The sequence below is a fragment of the Manacus candei genome, unplaced genomic scaffold (assembly GCF_025592945.1).
Source record: "Manacus candei isolate 608988 ecotype Guabito, Panama unplaced genomic scaffold, ASM2559294v1 h1tg000060l, whole genome shotgun sequence".
In the NCBI taxonomy this organism is placed as follows: Eukaryota; Metazoa; Chordata; class Aves; order Passeriformes; family Pipridae; genus Manacus; species Manacus candei.
In genome coordinates this window covers 1,042,817-1,065,026 of record NW_026138108.1, presented here as the reverse complement: position 1 = coordinate 1,065,026, position 22,210 = coordinate 1,042,817, and the positions used below count along the sequence as shown (strand labels likewise).

Genomic DNA, 22,210 nt, shown 5'->3' with positions numbered 1-22,210 from the left:
TATCGTCGCTTTTATAGACAAGGGAGGCAGCAGCACATTACTTCTTAAATGTCCTGCCATTATGAAGGGATTTGCTGTTCATTGTAATAGTGCCAATCATGATGAATTCATTTTGTATTCATGTAGATGTTATGAACACTTTAGATTATTTTTTTCCCTAATTTAAATCAGTAAAGGGACACCTAGAAGCAGTATCCGTACACCCGTGGCTCTGCTAAGGGAGCAGGGGAAAAGCATGCCTGTATATTCAGGTTTGCATAATCCCCTGCGCAGTGGGGAAGCTTCCTCCTGGCTGGAAATTAGCAAGCAGCCCTTTTGGATGGATTGACTGTTCCTTGTGACAGCATGGACCTTAATCAATTTGTTTCATACACAACAGGCACATCTGTTTGTGCCAATGGCGTTTCACTGTCATTTAGTGGCTGGCTCAATTTAGTGGACTACTTACTGTATCAGATACCTGCTTTGAGGGTCTTTTTGAGATGTGGAAGGGAAGGAACTCTCTATTTATCAGAAGAACCATCCTCTTTCTTTTTTTGCAGAGTGCTCAGGGTTCTTCCTCTCACATAAGTGCATTTTAGCTATGAAAGGTTGGCGCCTGCCATGATCAGCCTGTTGTCAGTGGATAAACTCTGTAGTTCAGTGATACAGAATGTCTGCTCAGTGAACTAGGAGAGAGAAATAATTTGGAGGCAGATGTCTGGAGTTCAAACAGCACTGAACTTCCAAGTGCTGATGTGAATTGCAGTGTGTGTGTGAAGGGTACAGAAGGGGAGAAGCACAGGGGGACCAGAGGGCTTGTGCAGAGTGAAGAGTGCCAAAGGGAGGCATTAAAATGACTCTGCAAGTCTCCTACTTTAACACAAGTTCTACTGGGCCATCACACTGCAAAAGAAAAACATGCAAGTTTTTACATACCACACACTCACATCATTTCTTGATGCTTTCCAAGACTTTTGAAGACCTGAGTGCTCCAGGTGGCTCTGGAAATCCGCCAAAGCTATTTCGTGAATCACTGAGCACATAAGTTACTCAAGTTTCCTAACAGTCTTGTGAGTCAGCTGAGAAAACAGCGGCATTGAAGCTGAGGGTCATTAATGGAGTAAGCTGCAGGAAGGACCAGAATGTGGAAGCCTCAATTCCCAGATTTCTGTCCTAGATTTTCAGTCTTCTCTGTTCTTTCATGATGTCTCGGTAACCAAGTCTGCTGCCATTTTACTATATCAGATCTGACGGGCCCCAGAATAAATGGAACTTCACACCATGGTTCGGGTCAATGTCCTGAGCACTGAGTCATTAAATTGAGCATTCAGGTCTCCAACTGGCCAGCTTCATTTTCAGAAGCTGAAAGAGGGAAAGGATGGAAAACAAAAGAACGGGAGACCGAGTTTAAACCAGAGCAGCAAAGTTAGGCAAAATGCTGAGTTGAAACCCGTAAGCATTTTTGATAATGCAGTCACGATCTCATCACAAATAAAACAGTGTCTCACTTGACCACTCCATCTAATAAAGATTCACCTCCACTGGTTTCTGTCATTTTCAAAGTAATGAAATCTCTGCATCACCTTGAAAGAAATAATTTGACCCCTGTATTTATATGCATGTACGTGACAGCAGTTTCTAGGGGACACCCAGTAGGTTCATTGCTGCTTACATTTTTGATGCAGGAGAAGGGCTTCTGCTCAGGTTTATTGGTTCAGATAGTTAGCTGGGAATCATGATTTTGAAACCACTATTCTGCCCCTGCCGCGATCAACACTCTTCTTCCGCACCAAGAAGGCTGCCTTGTGGTTTAGGCATAATTGCTTCAGATGCTTAACTGCAAAGAGCAGTTCTTAATGTGAAAGGGGAGTGTGCAGATGGGAGTGAAAGCAAAATAATTGTTGTACTTCAGAAATAGATTCGTAGTTGATTTTGAAATATTCCTTTATGGATAAGCTCTTATAGGTGCTACTGCCCTTTATTGCTTGTGTTAGGTGGAAATTTAACATCTACTGCTTCATGTCTATGCTGGAAGAGAAGGGGGGGGCAATAAGCTGCCCGTCTCCAGTGGCCACTTCTTTGTTTAGTCTTAGCATATTAAGTCAAATCAATCCCTGGTGCCAAGACTTCCATACGTCTTATTTCATAGCAGAATCTGAAGGTTATAATTTTGGAACCCTTTTCTCTTTGGTTTAGTAGAAGTGAAGGAAACAGATTTATTCTGGTTATCTTTTCATGATCCCCCCCCCCCTCCAACTTATAGTACTGTTGGGTAAAGTGGCAGAGCTGTGGAGATTGATCATACAAGCTGCTATAGCTTTTGTTCTTGGCTCATTATTTAACCATTCCTGGAAAATGACAGATATTTCTAGCACTGAAGGTCTAGCATCTTTCCTATCTAATGTTTCAGTAATTACTTCAGTAATTGTATAAGCTTTGGTGATATTTTTTCATTAATAGTTTTTATTGTTTGTTGGGGTTTTTTTTGGAAGAGTCCAAGAATCAACTCCAAATTAAATTTAGGAACAGTGGCAGACTGTGCAAACATATGTGAAGTTAGATGGGGAAGCAATTTGTTGTGGAAGGAGACTTGAATTTTCCACCTTCCAGGCAGCAGTGGCACACTGAACCTTGAGAGATTACTGTAAGACTGTGACTGCACTGCTCTTTGCTGATGATTTACTTGTGGTACAGAACTCCTTTTGCATGCAGTGCTACTTTGCAAGGCAAAAAAAAGAAATCCAATATACAGGCCAGTGTTTGCCCTGTTATCTCTTAATTTAAGTTGTTATTTGGCATCAGAACTCAGACACATGGCATCAAAGTGCCACTTGGAAAATGCTTATGGAGATTACAGATGGGAAATTGCATCCTCTCTTAACACAAGGCCAGTGCTACATGGGTGAAGGACAATTTCCTAAGTGCAGTGACAGCAGCATAACTACTGGTGCTGCTTCTGCCAGGAACCACATGTTGCCCTAGAGTCAGAACTTAATGGTGCTCAAGTTTTGCAAACTACCTCAGTGACCTACTGGCACCAGACTGAGAATCTGCTTATAAGAACATTTATGGTAATGAATCCACTCTGTCCCCAGCCCACTGAGGTGGTGGACTGTAGTATGTTTTTTGTCCAATCAAAAGTAAATTGTGTAGGGAATGAAAAACAAGAACTGAAATCTTACGTTGGATCATAGACCTGCTCTAGTTATTTTGCAAGTTTTTTATTTTAATTCTTGCTCTGACTGTATTCAGATAAGTCCAACTAAAGTAAGGAAACTGCAATACAAGAGGCCTGGAGACTTGACACTTCCATCACTGGATCTGGGGATGATTTGAGTATGGGCTGTGGGAATCCTTGAGTGGCCAGTCTCCCCTGAAGAAACAAATGATGAATCTGAGATTACCCTGAAATACCCTGCATAGTTTCAAGGGAGGTGTTTTTCTAAACAATTTCTAAATGATCCTCTCCTTTTAAGAAATGTGTATGTTGCAAGAAATGTGTAGTACTTACTCCGCAAGCAATAAATGTAAATAACCCTCTATAGTGAAATCATACATGTTTGTATAGGAGAAAATATTTTCCATTTTAAAGCTGTGTTTACCTGTTGTTTTATCTGGTATAAAACCTTTGCATTAGCTGGCACAGTGGCTCGTTGAGCATATTCTCCAGCTTGAGTGAGTGTGTGTGTTAGGGAGGCAAGAGCATGTGCCAGTCAGCGCTGAAGAATCCTGCTCTGCTCCAGCTTCTTGGGAGTGGCAGCTCCTGCTCCAGTCCTGTCTGCCTGGAGCAGGCCTGGAGAAACCTTTTTGCTACAGAGTAAGGTCACCATCCTGGTCTCCATGCCAGGACTGTTCCAAGCAGTTATGGTATATTATCAAGGAATTGGGTTTATGGGCTGTGTGGGAACAGAGAAGGGTTGTAAGACACCTGGATGTTGAGTTCTCATTAAAAACAGAAGTGTATGGGCACCTGTATTGCCCAGGCAGCTTCCAAAATATCAGTCTTAGTACTAGTATTAATTCTAATCTATTAGTATTAATTATAGAAGTGCTTCCAGAAATGAGTCAGAGGTCTAGGAGGAAAATAGTCACTGTTTGAAAGACCTTGGTTAGCTGTGTTTATACAAGAGTCCACTTGACCACAGTGGGAATTGTGGTTTGCTTTGGTTTTTTGAGCAAATGTTAGGATTTTGCCAGTGTAACAGTAGGCTCTTGCCAGAGTTTCAGTGTCATCTGCTTTTTCCAGCTATGTGGGAGTGCATATGTGTTTTGAGAAGCATAGCTGGTTCCTGCAAGTGGGCATGTTAACCAGCTGTCTTGTGGGACACGCAGGGGCAGGACTTCGGTGGATATATGGGCAACAGGATGAGGCCTGGGTTATCTTGCTGCACCTCAGCTTTGTGCCTGCAAACGTGTCAGGACTTTGTGTTGGATGTGCCATTTGTAGTTGTAGTAGAGCGTTGTTCTACTTGGCTGATCTGCAGGCACGCACTACCAATTCTGTCCTAGCTACTATCACATGTAACTGCAGCTCAGTTTTGATCAATAATTATTAAAAATGAAGTTGTACCTTTTTCCATTCTGGCATCTAATAGTTCTGGGAGTAGGTGATTTTATTGTCTGGTCTAGAAATGGAAAATTTTTGCAGTGCTACTTTTTTTATTTATGGTCCCAGGTGGAAAGCACTCAAGTCCTGAAAACCATCCAGATGTCTCTGTGGCACTTTCTTCCTACTCTTCTGAGAGCCTATGAAATAAGGTAGTCTATCCTTCACTTACATATAAATGCTACCCACCTTCTTAATTTCTTAAATACTGGATACTTAATAGCAGAAAAAAGTACTGCTCAGTTTTTCTGCCCTGCTTACTCTGGAATGTGAGTTTTTAGAAGAGTCGTAATAATGTCCGCTGAATTCACTGCTCCAGAGGAGCCTGAAGAAGAGCAGGCTGAGAGCCTGGGGCATCACAAGGCATGAGACAGTTTAACTCTGACCTTGGTGCTGTTGCCCATTAGAAGTGATGGAGAGCTGCCATGGAAGCAACCCACAGAAAGCAGCCATAGGGTCTGTCCCAAGCTCCCTGGCTAAATGGAGGCCTCATTACTCCAGTGCAATGCAGTGTCAGAAGCCCTCTGAGGACAGGGAATTCACTTTGACATAAATACCTCTTTGTCCATTTTGTCCAGTGTATCTGGAAGAGAAATGGTGAATGAGTCATGGTAATGGGAGTGAGCTCCCAAACATTTGAGCAGAGCTAAAGAGCAAGCAATAACTGTAACCTTCTGGCTTCTGCTTTTCCTATTCCAATGTGTATTTAGTAGTAAAAAGTATTCCTGGTGCTTGTCATCTTTTGTTATTGTTGTTCATTATGTGGGATCCCTCGGAAGCATTCCTGTCTTTAATGTGAGACAACGTACTACTTATTTATCAGATAATCATGGAGCTCCTCATTGCTCACTGAGAGAAAGTGGAAGAATTAATTATGGAGACAATCAAAGACTGTTTGAACAAATTATGTTCAACCTCAAAGACTGAAACAATATCAGAATGTGATACTTAATGAGGAAGCAACATGAACGGGATTTGTTCTGGGAGTTTTGCCTATTCTTCTCAGTCTTTGGGGCATTTAAGTTAGAAAATTCTTATTCAGGGTGGATGTTTAAACTATAGTGAACATGGCTGTTGGACAGTCTCAGCTTTAACATTACTCTTATCCCAGAGGGTGATTCCCACTTTTGACATTAAAAAGTTTTGAAAAGCAGAAATAGAATTTTTAGGCCCCAGGTCTAAATTAATGAAGTAGCTTAAATAAGCACAAAACTTTAGAACTAAGAAGAAAATTTCACATGGCTCCCTAGAGAGAAAGTAAGAACTGTCAAAAACTGGCTTGAGCTGGACTCAAAGCAATGGGAAATAAAGCAAATAGAAAAAAGATCTAGCAATCAAATAATTACAAAGCGAGGAAAGAATGAGGGGATGGGGGAGATGCACTATGCAGTAAGGATGGGTTACAATTAAATGTAATGTCAGTGAAGCTCCAAAACTAAGAAACTACTTTGCCGTTCTGTTCAGGAAAGGTGATTGGGCTGGACCTGATCAAGCCAATACCTTCCCACCCTTGTTCAATAGTGGGGGTGCTGCTGCGGGACATGCACCCTATGCCAGAGCTGTTCATCTTGGTGAGTGACCAAAACACTACACAGGGTTTTCAGGGATTGTGCCAAATTTATATGGTACCTTTAAGTAATGAAAGAAATGATCATCTGGGCAAAGAAGTGCAATAACCAGAAATTATTTAATGGCACAATTCACAGGGAGTTAGATAAACTGGAGAAGAGGGGAATTGGAAAGTAGAAGAAGCACCTGGGTAACAAGGATATGGCAGGAAGTGATAATGTAAAGGGAAGGAAGGTTGGAGAAAGGTTGAGATTTTATCATGATTTGGGGACCAATCTTGCTTAATATTTTTATTAGTGACTTCAGCTCAGAAAAGAGAGAGTTAATGAAATAGCTTTCTGTTACTCACAACACAAAGTTGTGAGACACATCAATAAAAGATCAAGATACTGGGCAAGAAGAATTGGATGACCTTGATGATTATGCAGTAGAAATGTTGTGAAATGGCATGGTACCAAGTACAAGGTTATTCACGTACGGATTAAACATAATCCACTTTGCTGGATAATGGGCTCATAACTTAGAGAGGAGTGAGGCACTAATGCTTGTGGTTTGGTCCAGATAAGACTTGCAGCATTTGTTTTGTCTGAAAATTCAATTATTTTATTGCAGAAAAAGATTGAGTTAATTTGTGCAATATGTTTTTTGAAAAGCTATACTGTATTTTATAGCGTAAGATGCCAATGTGATGCAGCTGGGGAAAGGGCAAATGCAATCCTATCTGTCCAGCTGATAGAGAGGGCCACTACAGCTGCTGTGTATTTGGAATCAGGATTGCAGAAAAATGAACTTATAAATGTGTTCACTGTTTGCTTTAAGGAAGTCAGGGGATTGTTCCTGTGAAGAAACGCAAATATTTAGGTCTTAGCAAAGAACAACCTCTTTTCCAGGCAAAGCACTTTAAAATAAAAACAATTTTGAGATAAAAATTAACAACCCAAAGAAATAACGTTTTCAAGTCATGCTTCTGTTGCCATTTTAAAGCACAAGCTTGCTTTAGTATGTCTTTGTTTACCAAAAAGTGACTTCTAACGCACTACAAGCACAGCATCATCTTATACACTGTCACTTCCACCATTTTTAGAAATCAAGTAGGCTGACATTTGATTCAGAAGAACAGTTTGGTCATGTGTCTGTTCTAGAAACATAGCAGGGTCCTGGATATTACAAGAACAACAGTATCAATCAGTCAGTTAGTTGAGTGCTTGCGTTTTTCCCTTAAACCGTAGAAATGGACAAAGTCACTGTCTTTGTGTAATAATTCATTTTTCTGCTGGCCCTGATGCCCCTGGTAAAAGGCGTAATTCCAAGATGCTGAGTGCAACGTTTGGAACAGCGTATTCTTGTTCTTATGAAAAATTAAGCTAGAATGGGACAAAATAGGTCTTTCATGAGGCAATGAAACGACTGCTTGTCAGCTGCTTCTCGCAGGTCACATCTGTCAGGCAGCAAGAACGAATTCAAACGAGCTTGACATGGACAATGTGGTGAAATGTTACATGGTGCTGCGAAGCAGAAAGAGCCACTGGAGGAACACATGGGGCAGTGGGGCAGCTGAGGGCCTTGTGGACTGTTCCAGTCTCTCCTCTTTACTTTTGGATTTTTACATATATCTGTGATACAAACTGAAGGCTTTCATGCTTGTGCCGGATGCTGGCTTGTTTTAAAGGAATCTGCCCTTACAAGAAGATTCCGCTTTTATGAGTGGCACAAAAGATGTTTCAGATCATTAAATGTGGCAGTGGTCCTTGTGCTATTGCAACTTCAATGCAAATGACTAAAAACACTCCTGCACAGGTTGCACAGGGGGGAATGATGGCTTTCACTGGCTCTGAAGTCATGTTGTGAGATGCTGTGACAATATGAAAAGAATCGAGTAGTATAGGTATAGTGTACGGTTTGCCTTGGAATCCATGTGGTGGTTCACAGAACACAAATAGGAAAGAGTCAAGAGGTCTGACTGTTCAGTAGTATTTTCTAAATGCTTTGAAAAGATGGTAGCCAATCTCAACACAAAAGGATCTAACATCCATATTGTCTGCAAAGCTTTACCTGGAACATCTATTTAACATTCCGAAACAATAATAAATAATCAAAATAGTAGTATTAAAAACAGAAATGTGGGCTTTTGGTTACTTTTGTCTCCTCTGGTCCCCTTGAACAATGAACACCAGCAGTGCAAGTCCAGTTCCAGCATGCTTTCATGTTACTCTCTAATGTATCTTCCAAAAACTTCTATCAGCTTCTCAGCAAGCCCACCTGAGGCTTCTTTCTGTGCACAGAGCAGCTGGCATCATATCCATACTGTCAGTATTTGGACACTTGATCATATAATGATGCTCTGTAGACACTCTTGGGAAGTCAAGATTCCCGGCCCTGTGATGTCCAGAGGTTTTTCATAAGCCTGGTCCTGCGTTCCCTGGGGAAATGAATTGCTTTCTCTCAACTGCTTTCTCTTCTCCTGGTCCAGCCTCAGTTTAGGGGTTTGTAATGCTTAGGAGACAGTGTCTTCTTCATATTGTGAACTGTTATTAATGATCCATGCTATTGATGCACTGTCTATTGAACTGGTTTGCATAGCTTGGATCACAGTGCACAGGACAGTGCAAAGTTGTGCTGGCCACTTCACGTGCTGGGGTAGGGTCTAGTTCTTTCAGTGTCCCTGTAGCCAGCTCTTAGGCAGTGACACATTCATGGTCTTTTGCTGTGGACCAGGGTCTGAGTTCATAAGCCTGGATCTTAAAAATTGCTCGTTGTGACTGAATGATGCAGCAGTGCTAGGAGTGTACTGAAACTACAGAAGTTTGAGCTGACTTTAGGGATTAATAACAACAAACATCCATTTGCTGCTTTCTGCGTGTGTATTAATCAAATTATAGGGCCCAGCTTTCCTGCCCAAGTCCTGTTTTGGAAAGTGTAGATTCAGTACACTGGCTGTTATGTTTGAGTTGCATTAACAGCAGTCAAATAGGATACAAATTTCTTCCTGTGGATGTCTGTGGTTTTGCTTTTTTTCCCCTTTAAGTAGTTTGAATATAGTTTCTTAGTAGCATTTTTATTCTTTTTGTTGAGAAAAATTATATTGTCTCTCATTTTCTCTATTGCCATATGCCTCCTATTTCTGCTGCTTGCCATGATGAAGCACCACTTGGGTATGTTCTCAATGCTTATTCCACTGGGAGTAGAACAGAAATCTCATTAAAAACTTGCAGAGACTTTGTGAGGCTGAAATGTCTCCTGTAAATCCATTAGTGTCCATATATAACTTTTTTTCTCTGTTCCTTTTTTAGAGCTGTCAAATGTCTTCTTTGGTATCCTTCTTTCTTTAAAAACTTAAACATGACACTGTATGACTGCTTATTCTTACAACAGTTAAACCATTTGCCCTTTCATGAATTTATAAAATGCTTTTAATTATAAATCAAACAATGAGTAATTACTTTTCCTTGACAATCCAAAAGAAGATTCAGTCAATTGACCTCATGTACTTGGTGAAGCAGCATCCAAAGGAGAAGCAGTGCCCTTGGTTTAGACAAGCACCACTAAGCATACATGCTGCTCACATGTCTACTGAACTGCCAGCCCTTCAGTCAAGGGTCTAATTGAATTTCAGAAGTCGTGGTATCACAAAGATATTGGTCTCTATACTTTGCTTTTTTACCTAAAACTTCCCTCAAAGGAAATGTTTTGTGCATTAGCAGCAGTGACAGTTTTGGTAGAGAATAGTTCCCACTCTTGGTTGGTGTGTGTGCCAACCTGTCAAACTGAGGTCTCAACCACTCTGGCTTCCTCTTTGTCCTTCTGCACCGAGCAGTTCCTCCTCCTCAGCAGAACACGACAGAAGGAACAGACCCACAAAGGCAGATACAAGTAAACAACCAATCTAATGCAAAAAATGCAAGGGGTTACCCAGACCCTAGAGAAATAGGGCTTTATAGATATTTGTAAACTTTAGGACAAGGAACAAGAGGGTGGTTGCATAAAACAATGTCAGCTTAAAATGAGAGATGATGGTTGCCTCTGGGAGACAGCCTGTTAGCTCTGACTTCTTCCTGTGATTTTTTATGAAAGGAGTCTGCAACATCCTTCTGGTTGTCAGTGAGCTGCAAATCTAGATAATAATAAGAAAGTAGTTGTAGCAGACACAGCATGAGGAAAAGTGAAGATGCTCTGTGTCACAGGAAAAATTCCTCCTGGCCAAGCTGGAGGTGCATTATTGCAGGAGTGCAGGCATGGTTGCTGAACCTGTGAAATTAATCATTTGGGAGCTTTGCCCTTTTCGTCCCCTCTTTTCTCATTGTCCAGTTCTAATTAATTTCCTGCTATCTGCATGCACATCATAGTCTCATACAAAGAACTTGCTGTCCAGCTATGGAGAACCTCTAACACTGGCTGTATTTATGAGGAGATGGTAAGATTGTGTGTGTGCTTAAATGAGTGCTGCCACATGTCATGTTTCTGCTGTGGCAGCTTATAATGAGGTAGACCTTAGTCATCCATCTGTCTTTCATCGAGGATTTGCATGTCTATTCTCCTCTTTTCCAAAAGGAACTGCAGGCAATTAAAATCATCCCAAGGTCTCCTTGGCTTTCTGCTTCTAATCTGCATTCTCAAGAATGAATAAAAACCGGGAGAGGAAATTGTGTTTGGTCCCGTAGTTTTTATAGGCCTGGAGTGGAAGAGCAGGGAAGAAAAGAAATGAGATACATTTATAAACCAAAGACTCAGCATACATTCATCAGGCAATTCAAGGTCTTACTTGAGCACACACAGTGATGTAAAGAATGTGTGTATCATGTCACTTCTCTTTCCGTAAAAAGAGGCTGTCATGTTGTAGCTGCTATTCCAAGTGACTTTAATATATTTTTCCTATTTTATCTTATTCTTTTGCTGCAGTATGCTGTTGTTTTTATGTTGAAGCATATTTTTTGTAGTTCCTTTCTGAATTAAAATAGGGAAAATGCAATTAATAAGTTGCTAGTTTAAACTAATACAGATATGTTTGGTGGGCATTCACCATCTCTGCTGCTTGTGCTAGACAGGCTCTTACCTCTGAAGGCAAGTGAATGTTAATAAAACACGGTTAGGGCGGTCTACCACTTGAGGTTGTCCCTCTAAATGAAAAGCAGCTCTGGAAGTCAGGTTGCCTATGATCATTTGCACTGCTGAATAGCCATCAACAACAGAAAAAGCTAAGGAGGGATGTTCAGTGATGGGGGCTTTGGACATAGAGTCCCATCTCCAGACCCCAGTTAACAATTGCAGTGTGTTTTAACTGTGGAGACTGAAAAGCTGCTGCCTTAGCCCTTCTCCTGCCAGAGTTTCATGCTAAAACAACTACTAAATGGGGTACATTTCTAGTCCACAGCCCTTTGTTTCAACACAGATAAAAAGGAAACTGCACAAACTGAAAATAAGCTGCAGCAGCCAAGGAGTGTACATCCCCCTCAGCCATCCCTGCTCCACTGGCGTCAAAGTCTTGGACAGTGAGATACAGACAGCTGAAATTAGAAATTTTATCCAAAGGCAGCTCTACCTTTGGCTACAAATGCTGTGAAACGGAAGTGGCCTTTTTGTTTATTCCCCTTTCAGGCTTCTTCTCGAGGCTGTTTGCTAGGAGTCAGGTCTCTGGGAGAGGGACTGTTGTGTATGGTGTTTTAATACCTCTGATCTCCATAAGGGCCCTTCAGCACAACTGATGAACAAGTTATCCTATTTAAAAATACTTGCAGCAGGCTCCTGGGTGGAAAAATAGCTTTTCTGTACTTCTATGTAAAGTGACTGTTTGTTTCCAGGGAACGATCTCATATGTGCATCATATGTATTTACACAAAGATTCATATGTGTAAGTGATTCATGAAACCAAGATTGCATTTCATCTACAGGGTAAGAATAAACACAGCTATTTGTGTGGTTTGAGGTTTTTTTCCTGACACTGATTAGACACTAAAATAAGAAGGAATTCAGAAGAAATTCATCTGGCTTCCTTGGTAAATCATGCCTGATACTGTGATCAGGGAAGGTGACAGCATCTGAATTTTCCGAAGCAAATGTGAAACCCTTGACAAATGAGAAGGCAGATAATAGTAGCGATTCAGGGGGTGTAAGAAGTGATTTCATTATTGACTTGTCCTTGAAGATACCTCTCCCAGCGACAACCTGACAAGTGGCACACATGTTATCATTCCAGCCACTCTCCTATTTGTGTGCAAGGTGTAGTACAGCTTTGAGAGCTCCTTGAAGTGTTAACACGCTGCTTGAACAGCTCATTGCTTTCAGACATCTGTGTTTTTGCTGCCTCCAACAGGATCACACTGAAAATGTCCCATATTATGTAGTAGAAATGGTGCTGAACCTCAGGCTCCTCTCTTTCCTGCAGGGCCATTGGTGCTGCTTGGCTTCTCTGAAAGATAAATAATACATTCTCCTCTTTGAATTTTTCACCTCTTCTTTTTGTTGATTTTTTTGGTCTGTAGTCATACTATACCAAACATTGCGGTATTTGAACAAAGCCAAAGCTAGGAAATCAAGTGTGTTCAGGAGTGCTACATAAGTATATAGCTGAACCAGCACACGGGTGGATTTCTGTTAACCCTAATGTCTGTGGTCAGAGTTTTTATCTGAATAGATGAGAGGGAGACCAGAGCTGATCTCTTCTTGAATTGCCAGGTGGAAAGCAAAAGTTTGTATTGTTGGAAGAAATTGCTCAAGCTTCTTCCTTGCTGCCACACACACATCCATGTAAGAAAGGTCAGCTTGTCTGACAGAAGTGAAGAGATTAGTCTTGGCTGAGATTTAGCAAAAAGCAGTTTGGTAGATTTATTAGGCATAGTCTCCAAAGTGGAACTGTCATATGAGCGCTGAAGTGTGTGACTGGCATGGGAGATTTTGGTTCTGTGTCCATTCCTTCTACTTCAGGGTTGCCCGTCAATTGAGAGTGCACACAAGCTGATTGAAATAAGGCTTGCCACTAAACGAATGGGGGAATTTCCACTCCAGCTGCCTTGGAGGTGATGGCCCCTGAGATGCTCTTCCCAAGCTCATAGGACAAAGGCTTCATTCACAAATGACCAAGCTGGCCTTCTGTCTCCCCAACTGCATTCCTTCACTCAGCACTGCCCTATTACCTTTTCCATTTTCTTTCTACCCCTGTCTGCTGGAGAAGCTCCCCACAGTACTGTCACTGCACCCCCTGCCCTTGTCCCAACTCATAAAATGTGAGTTGAGTGTTTGTGTTTGTTTTTCTGCTCTCCACTCCCCCTTGCCTCTCAGATGATGGATGGGCTGCAAGACAGACACTGAGGAAGATAATTATGCCAGGGAAATTTCGGCACATGCTGTAAAGGGGACATGATTTGCTGAGATTCCCTGGTGGAGCAGTAAGTCACTCTGCTGCCACTCACCACAACTGCTGAGGACAGGCCTTGAGCTTTCCCTCACGACTGCTCATGACCCTTCTTTAGACTCAGCACTCATTATTGTTGCAGTCGTGCCTGCAGTGCAGCCACTGTGTGTGCAAAGCACCTGTTCGCAGTGCTGCCACCATCCTTAAAAGATATAGCTGACAATAGAAATCTCCATATTAAAGGAGTGGAAAAGGCAACTGAAATGGTAGCATTGTTGTAAAACAGAGGATCCCACATATATCCAGATGGTAATTAAAATGCATCAGGTTTCTGGAAGCAGCTCTGTGCTCTAAACATGAATTCACTTCATGTTGAATGTACTTTCTACAGCAGTAGTGACTGTAACTGGTGAGTGGAACAGCAATTAGCACCCTTTCTGTGCACACAGTTACTAGATATGAACAGTTTTGAATACACTGAGGAGGATTTTTTTGCAGCAGAAGCATGCTGCACAGAGGTATTGATCTGAACATATATACAGGTGTGCAATCAATATTTTCTGTGCACCATAAGACTGTCCTTTACCCAGAATGTATTGTGGTGTAGCCCCACACGATCACCCACAGTGGACTAAGACACCTCTTGGGTCTTGATCTCTCCTGAGCTCTGCAGCTTACTGAAGAGGAGTGAGCTGCTTGCCAGGACAGCAAAGCCTGAGCTGTGCTGCTGACATGGTTTGTGGCCTTAGAAGGTCATTTGATCTGTCACTTTGGTCCCTTTCGCTGCAAACTGGAAATGAGGGTGCTTGCCCTGTCTCTAGTGCTGTGTTGGGACTTTGCTAATGTGCTCCTAAATCTTCTGCCAAAATAGCCCAGCAAAACTGCAAAGGCAGAGCTGTCTGGTTTCCATGCCTTATGTCCCCAGATGCCCTGAGGACAGAGTGGACAGGACAGGTTATGGAAACTTGGAGGGCAGGATAGTAGGATGCTTCAGTATCTCACCTTATGTTTTTTGTAGTGATTTGAAAGGACTTTCTCAGTAAGACCAGTGTTCTAAGGGAAACTGCTTTGAAGGGTTTTGTTGTCACACAGAGACAGCTTGTTTTACCCATAGCTTGCATGAATGGAAGGGACTGAAAGATGGACAATATCTGTTTTGCAGAACTTTTGATTTTTACCATCAAAGTCCCTGGTGGATTATTAGGCACATAGCCATTGTACCAGCACTCTGTGTGACATTTATCAGTTCTTGGTAGCTGCCCCAGGAAAGACTAAGAACTGAAAGGTCCTGGATACCTGACCCAACTCCCCTTTCTTGTGGGGGAAGAGATGGTGCCTGTTTTAAGGCTTAATGAGGCACCAGCTTCCTGGGCTGCATCAACTGCATGTTTCAATGACTCCAAATTCAGGCATCAAAAAAAACAAATGAATTTGTCATTACAAATTAGAAATTGATTTCAAGGGTACAAATTGCAACTACACTTGTAGCACAAAAGGTATTGGTCAGCCCACTTTTCAGATGTTAACTGGGACACTGTCCTTACAGGCACCTTTCTTACTCCTGTTAGTTTCCATTTTCTTTCCCCTGCATGTCTTAGTTAAGCATGTAGATACATGTAGTTGTGCACGTGTGTTTGCAGCTGAGCAGAAGCCAGGCTGGTCCATGAGTTCATGCAGGCTGCTGAAGCCAGGATGCCACTCTGGGAGGCTCCTACTGATGTCCAGTGTCTGTGTGTGCTACTTTTCTCCCCGGTGGTTTTTGTTTGGTTGGTTGGTTGGGTTTTTTGTTTTGTTTTGTTTTTTGCTGCTGAGTCGTTCCTAGCAGTAATGCAGTATTCTTTATTATCAGCCCATCACCCACTTGTGTTGCTAGTCCTGCTTGTTTGTAACAGATTTCTCCATCTAATCTTCTCCTTAGTGTGAAGATCCAATTGTTCTATATTTCAGGGTACAATGTGTTACTGAATACAGCGATTAGGTAGTGCCCTGTGCAATAACCCTGCCTTAAGGATGTTTTCAAGAAAGAGAGGAAGGAAAGAAGAAACCAAACTCATTTTAACTGTCTCTTGGACAAATCACTGGACAGCCGAGGCTATGTCTTTGAAAGCAAAGGGGATGCTCAGATTATGAAATTCTCAAACATTAGCTCAGCATGGCTGAGCCAGGGTATAGGGAGATGTGTGAGCCTATTAATCATTGCAGGGCAGCTGCAAGCTCCCTGATTTTGTGGCCTTCTAATATTTACCCTTTTTGAGGATTTTGTGGTCCTGCTGATAAAGGATTTCATTCCTCTCTTGTGAAGCCATGCAGAGGCAGCAGAGGTGTGAGCTTAATTCAGGGTTGCTGAATGACTTGCAGCTATTAGGGGAAACTGTGTTACTCAGCATTGTTTTCCTTCTGAAATTGTTGCCTTGGCAGCATCTCGAGGAGTTTTGCATATTAGTCTCTTTAAATTTCCTGTTCCTCAGACTGCTCTATCTTTACAATTTCCAGTCATTGCATTTTTATTAAAGATCTCCATGGAAGTAAACAGTCTCGGAGGGTTCATCCTTCCAATATCCCTGGCTTGAGAGGAGGAAGCAGGAGTGGAAGTGTTTCTTAATAAGGGGAAGATTGGGAAGTATGCTACTGCCAGTGTAATAGGTTGAAAAATCATTCATCTGAACTCAGATTACTTCTCATATGATAGACTATAAAAGATTATTATGCTTAAAAGAGCTCCTTTCACTCACCATGATGTGTCTGTCTAGGGACACGCTTCAGTGCTCACTTGCAAACAAGCCAAACACAGAACTGTGAGTTTTCAAGCCCACATTTGCCTCTTTTACTCCATTCCCAGCTGTCACTCACTGCCTTCTTCCCAGCAGGGAAAAGCAAGAATGTTTGTAGGAGAAGAAGGAACAAAACAGACTCATTCCCCAGCACTTGCAAGGTGGTGATGGCCTACTTAAGCTCTGCCTTCCATGGGGTGGTGGGTGAACTGGATTTTCCAGGGAAAGTTTTCTTCCATCTTCACCCAGCTGCATAATTGCAAATACAATAAAAGAAATTTTCTGGAAACTGCCTTCTTATTTTGCATTTAAAGTGTTGGAAACTATTACCAAGCATACTCAAGGCAACAGAGCTGAATCTGGGTGTTTATGCCAATATATCTGCTTTGATTTATGTGGTATTGGTCATCTCTTTATAACAGAGTTAATGTGAGGGTAATCTACCCCCCTCAACACATCTTAATGCTGCATTGCTTTTGCATCCGGTTACTTCATCATTTCAATGTGCAGCCCTTTGTCAACACTGAATATCCTTTGTAGGTCAGCTGCCATGCAGGGAGCCTACATGTGTGCAGGGCTTAATTGGTCTCTCAGCTCTTTCCCATTCTCTACTTTGTTTTGCTTACAGAGCTCATCCTTTCCCTTCCATTTCTCTTTCCCAGGAGAAAGGCAAGACAGTGATGACGATGCACCCTCTGCTAATGGACCCTGCTGAGACAGTGATTTTGGCTGCAAGGGAGACTTTATAGGCATCTTGCGCTTCACTTACCAAAGGAGAATCAGATGCTTCCAGGGATCTGCCTTTTTTCTGGGACCACTGCTGATGAAGCTCTTCCTGCCCTGGCAATATCTGTAAATCAGCCTGGACTTGGCTTTTACACTGCAATCCCACAACATCTCACATGACACATAAGGCAGTGTGATCTGCAGTCTGTGTTGACTTCTCAGAGTTTCAGAGCAAAGAAAGTAAACGTGAAGGTGTTTCGCTGAGGGTTTTGTAAGATGTTACATTAGCTAGGTTTCCAAACCCTTCAGAACTGAAAGGGATTTTTGGAAGGGGCTTACTTCCCCCTAAAAATCTCATCCTTACCTAATACATTCTAGTTAGCAGACAATACTACAGACTTGATAAAACTTCGTATGACGAATGAGCAGGGGCTTATTGTTGGAGTGTAGGGATAATCTCCTCACTGTGTTTAAGCACCTTACCCCTTCTTGCTTTCTGTCATACTCTTCTTGTGATAATAATGCTAATAGATTTTTAAAATGTATAATTATTTTGATTCATATCCTGGGAAAAATGCAGCTCAGTCCTAGTTGATTAGTCAGATTTTTTAATCTGTTTTGGTTGAACAATAAGATCTCGCTTTAGGTCTAATACCAGTGCGGGCTGTGGATGCAGTTCAAACTCTGCAAGGCTTCTGGTGGGCATGCTTCACAAAAGACACTTTGTCTCCTTTGGAACAAATGCCATCGAACAGTGGAATTTATTTCTTAACTATTTTTCCAGGGCCCCTCTGTTTCCAGAATGCTCTCAAACACTTCGCACAGAGATTTGCTTCTTTGGAATGGCATGAGGGAGGACCAGCAGTGGGGATTTGCTTTCTATGCATGGCATGGTTTGCCTCATCTGCATGAGCTCTCTCTTGTTCCTAGGATACACTTGCTTGACTTAATTTATGGGCTTGCTTTATTATTTTTTCCCTTTGGCTGAGATCTGTTTTGACTTTCCCACTAAGCTCCTTTTGAGCAGGGGCAAAACCAACAACACTGAATTTATTTAAGTGGAATTAAAGGGCAGTCCTTGTGTGTAAGGCTGGAGCTGGGCTGCTAAAGCATGCTCAGCCTCCTGAGGTGCTAAAAACCCTCATGTTTCATTCAAAAGCCAACTGCACTGAATAGCCGAGAACCACTTCTGAGGACTGCAGTGGGCTCTAACACCAGCAGCACAAAATGAAAGATAGGGCTTTAGGAGGTGATGGGATATAAACTGAAAGGAGTTGACCAACTACATTATGTTAAGGTCCCAGCTAGTTTTGTTGTACCAGAAGCAAGGTCTGGAAGATGAGGTAGTCCCTCTGCTCCTGTAGTGCAATGGTGACTATTGAAAATGAGTGAGATAGTTAATGCATATATAAACACTAAGAGCCATTTTCATTAATAAAAATGAAATTCACCTTCTTCAGTAGCATTATAAACTGCAAAGAGGGATCTTTCTGTATTGAATCATCAACTGAATGTCCTTGAAAATTCACCCCTACTTTGTGTCTGCAGATATTGTTCTTCATGCATACTGTGTTTTGATTTTCCCTGTGCCTTTTAAAAATGAGAAGCAAACTGAAGCTTTCATCAGAACAATATAGAAATGCAGACACTGGACAAGAAAGCACAGGGCTTTCATGAGCATACCATGGGTACCAGGCATATAAGAGGCACATCTACCCAGCAGAAGAAGGCGTTTCTGATAGTGTTCAGAGCAGCTCTGGTAGTTGGTTCCTCAGTGTGACTCTGATGTTAACCCTCATGCAGTGAATTAAAAGCAGTTCACTGGAGGACACCCTTTCTGTGTAGTGCTCATTGTATTGGTGGGTGGAGAGGACTGTCTGTGTATGTGGGACAAGGTCTATTTCTTTTCTCCTGTGTTTTTTTTTTCCTGTAGAAGAGAAGAGCCAGAGATGGAGTTTAAGAATTTGAGGAAATGTGATTATATCTGTTTATCAAAATTTAGTCTCTCCATCTGATGCTAAATAACAAGGCAACAGGTAAGCTGAGTTAGTGAATCTTCCAGATCTACCCTTGAAGGGCACAGATGATGGAGGAAATCCAGTAACTCCAGAGAGGTGAATGTTTGATTCCTTCTCATACCTGAAGGATGTAGCTCCTAGGTCAAAACTGAAGCTGGTTGGGAGTGGCACAAGAGAAAGTTGTTTTTCCCATCCTGTCCTATTCTTGCTCTGCAGATTGCAATAATGATTCAGCCTCAGGGGTGATTACTCCTATATATCCAGCTGGCACTAGATTAGCTTGAAAAACTAACAGGACCATTATATAAATCATCTCCAGAGCATCCTTCTGGTGTTAGAGGTCCCAGAAAACTACTTTCCATATCACCTTTATATCACAACCACATATGCTGTCAGTTAAAAGGTTTTGACCCAATCAGATGTTGGCTTGTGTTTGTCTTTTCTTATTAAGAGGGTTAGAAGAGGAATGAGAGATATGATGTAATACATTATTTGTCTTGTAAGGAAAAAATCCAGTGTGGTTTCCAAAGATGTCCCTGCATTTTCTACTTTATTTGCTGCAGTTATTGTTGGTCTCAGGTTTTTTACAAGTAATGAAGCTGAAAGCACACATGTAAGAAAGAAACTAGACAGAAAAAGAATTACTCTTTTTTACTAGGTGGAGGTGAATTTAAAAAGATGATGACTGGATACATTGCTCTTCCCTGAAGAAGAAAGCCCATTATTGTGTTTAACTTTAGGATACTGAGGATGTAGTGCTGGGCATTTTACTGTCTCCTCACATGTGCTCCAACCTGAATGCTGGGAATAATTATTCTTGATCATCAGCTGACAGGAATTACATGGGAACCTAAGGCCAGCTTTCCTGCAAGGCAGTGCCCATACCTTAAATCTGTGAGGTGTCACGGCTGGTGTGCAGGTGTGTCCACACATCCAGGCAGAGGAATGACTTTGGCACAGGCAGCTGACCAGGGTAGCAAAAATGAAAATGTAGCATGAGAGGTTTCAGTATGGGCTAACAGCCAAGGTTAGGACATCAGTTTACAAACACCAGTGTTTCGCCTGACAGTGTGTGCTGTCTTTTTTTAAAGTGTCTCTTCTGGTTAGAGAAAAGCAAACAGAGCTGGCAACCCCTTGTCACAACCAACCCTTTTCTTTCTTAAGGAGACATTTCTAGTTGCCCTGACCAGCTGGCAGGTCAGTGGGAAGCTCTGAAGTGGATTGGGCCACACTGATGACACTTGTAACATTCCTGAGTGAGGTATAGCTTCTGTGTACTGGTGCAGAGGAGTTTGTATGGTGGGCCTCCACCAGCTAGACTACTGACAGACCCTGAAGATGAGATTTTCATGGCAAAGCATCTGTTCTTTGAATCAGAAAAGGTAATGGCAATAGGAGGACTGCAGTAGTTCATTGTTAGGGGTCATTAGACAGCTGAGTCTTACTTTGGGTTGGGATTGTTGTTTGGATATCTTCTGTGGTTTTGATTTGATGCAATCTTGATTTCTTCATTTACAAATTTTATCTGGGAGCTCTTGTTATCCTTTTAGTCCACAAACCCACTCTTGCAAAAGATCTCTTTCATGGAAAAGAATGAACACCAGAATAGTGTCTTGCACAATGCACACTTGTGGCAGGAAAAGCAGATGATGTTTCCCCTGTTGCTTCACTTTGACAGGTCTTTGGTTCACCAGATAACACAGTCTTTTTTCCACATAATTCTCCTTCGGAATTCACTGCTTGTCACACCTGATGATTTATGCACTTGTCAACCTTTTTTTTACATTGACAAATACCCTGCAAAGATAAGGCACTGGCCTTTGCCAATATGGTGCTAGTAATTAAAATGAAGAATGCATTACAGTAAAAGGTAGAAATATAGATCTAAAAGCCATGCTGGTATTTTTAGTGATGGAGGTAAGTGAGGATTTCAGTTTAATAATTCAGTGCAGCTGAGATTAATAAATGTTATGAGGTAGAAATGGTCTTTCAAGACCAGGGGTATAGTTAACAATTTATTTTAGTATATCCTGAAAGATGCTGCTGGAATTACTGTATAATAACTCAGCATACTCCTACAATTTCCAAGTCTGTTTTGTAAAAGGATTATGCAAAGTGAAGTGACCCATCTGAGAAGAAGCCAAAAAGCCCTGGTCTCCCAGCCATATCTGCAGGGAGTCACTTTGTGTCACTATCTGTTTCCACACTGGTGGCAGCAGAGGGGAGGCTGGATGGAGGACCAAAGACAAGCCCCATCACAAGCTCTCATGATAAAGTTCCTGGTAATGACACAAGCCCTCCAGGGCAGGCCAGAAGGCAATCCTCTTTCTCAAGGGTAAGCTGGTACAGAGAGTGGGGGAGGAAATCATCCATATATAGGTGAAATGTGACAGGCCAGGGAGCGGTCCCACCTGCTGTCTCCCACAGCAAGGATTGATAGAGGGAGCACTCCCTAGGTGCAAAGTTCTGGGTAGGTGCAGTGGTCATGATCACTTTTACTTTCCTTGCTCCATCTCCTGAGAGTCTCAAGAGGTTCCAGGCTAACTTCCCCTCTTTTAGGGCATCAGATGAGCTTTGAAATTAAAGGGATGCTTGTATCGTTGGAGTCCAGCCCTGCAAATCTTACTTGCAAACCTTGTAAACTGACTTTCTGCATGTAGTCCCATGGGGATCATTGCCTTGTTGTCTTTTCAAGTGCTGTGCCAGAGAGCATCTTCTGATTGGACCCCTTAGTTCTTATCATGTCCCACTGGCACAGGAACACTGCCAGTGTGGAAGCTGTGAGTTTCATTTGCTTATGTTCCTTGGCTCAGTGAAACTATTTGAAAGGATTAGTTCTATGTAGCCAGCATAACCACTCGTCAGGACAGTTTCTTGGGTGTCCCTTTAAGCATCCTGGATATGTTTGATGAGAATTTTTCTCTAGTTTATGAAAAGACTAAACCTGATAAATCATCATGCTCTCTGTTTAAGGTGTGAGGCCAAGCAGTGCTGAGCTGTGGCTAGTAGACAGGTTTATTCTGTTTGACTACAGAATATCTCACCATCAGAAGCTGGCTCCCTTGCCAAAACATAAAAACGTCCGTCAGCTAGGTTCAGTTCAAATCCTGATGGAGCAAGATGCCTTAAGCATGTGAACAGTTGTCTGGGCTTCTTTTTGCTCTGGTGTTGATAAGGTTAAACTGAGCAGCTT

The 22,210-nt window shown here is 42.0% G+C and overlaps 1 long non-coding RNA gene across 3 annotated transcripts in view; it reads left to right on the top strand.

Annotated features, from left to right (window-relative positions):
• LOC127478459 (uncharacterized) overlaps positions 1-22,210 on the top strand; it is a 67,358-nt gene that overhangs the window by 38,779 nt on the left and 6,369 nt on the right. For all 3 annotated transcript variants that reach the window (XR_007907228.1, XR_007907230.1, XR_007907229.1), the window contains exon 3: positions 18,933-19,035. This is a non-coding gene — a long non-coding RNA (uncharacterized LOC127478459). The remainder of the gene's footprint in view (positions 1-18,932; positions 19,036-22,210) is intronic.